Raw genomic sequence first — 1,310 nt, 5'->3', positions numbered from 1 at the left:
GCCCTATAATCTCTAAAAACACTTAACACGCATATCAAGGCATCTAATGGTAATAAGAGAGAAATAATAAGCAAATATAAGATCAAAGAAGCATGTTTTCAATCAAAACACATAATTAGGAAGGAAATATAAAACCATGTAAATAGTATGAATAAGTGGGTAAAGAGTTAATAAAAACCACTCAATTGAGTACAAGATAAATCATAAAATAGTGGTTTATCACCGCTTCGTTCTTAGTTTCTTCTTGTGCAGTAAGTTGTTTTGACTCTGAAAAGTCCTCTTTGTCACTGTTCTGTTATAGATTATAGAGTTTTATGCAAAGTTAATGTCTTAGGATTGAGCTAAGGCTGTGTTTAGAGGATGTGGCTACTGCGGGAACGGTCGGTATTGATGCTGCTGCTGTGGGATAAGAATAGAAACGCATTTTGTCGCGTAGTTGAATCGCGAACGAGGTAGGGATTTTTCTTAAAATTTATTTTATATTAAAGAGTTGTTATAAATAGATATTGATGTGAAAAATATATTTCTGTGACTATGTTTGTCTTGTGGATGTGGTTGTTTGTTGGACTGAATTACTGATTGCTTGAGTGAAGTGCATTTGTTGATGAGAAATTGATTTATAAAGTTATTTAGTAGAATTTTATGAAAAGTGGTTTTTCTTGGTTTTGGAGTTAATTTGATAATGTAAAAAATAAATTGGCTTTGGAAATGATTTGAGATAGGAAAATGAATTGATTTTTGAAGCAGTTTGATTTTGAATTAGTTTGATTTTATAGATGATTTAATATTGGAGCTGGTTTTATTTTGAAAAAGATTTATTTTTGAAATTGGTTGGATTTGAAAATAATTCGATATTAGAATTGGTTGAAGTTTGGAAAATGATTGAGATTTGGAAATGATTGAGAAGTGTTTGAGGAATGTTTGGATGGGACCCGAAAAGGGTGGCAGAGTCCGAGTTTTAGAGAAGATGCTGCCAAAATTTTTATAGAATTCTGAGAATTTTTTTGAAGCATTGTTTAAAAAAAAATTGGATTTAAGAATCATATTATTTGATTTTGATTTATTATGGAAAGAGTTGTTTTAAGTTTGATTTATTGAGGAAAGAAGTATGTTTCGAGTTTGAATTATTTAGAAAAGATTTATGTTTGAGTTCGATTGTTAAGAAAATAATTACGTATGTGATTTTGATTTATTAAGAAAAGCTTTACATTCTACATATGATTTATTAAGAAAATATATTCTTTGGGTTTCGATGTAGTAAAAAAAGAATTATATTTTGAACATGATTTGTTAAGAAATGAATTATGTTT

The sequence above is a fragment of the Arachis hypogaea genome, chromosome 12 (genome assembly GCF_003086295.3).
Source record: "Arachis hypogaea cultivar Tifrunner chromosome 12, arahy.Tifrunner.gnm2.J5K5, whole genome shotgun sequence".
NCBI classification, from domain to species: domain Eukaryota; kingdom Viridiplantae; phylum Streptophyta; class Magnoliopsida; order Fabales; family Fabaceae; genus Arachis; species Arachis hypogaea.
This window is presented reverse-complemented; position numbering follows the sequence as displayed.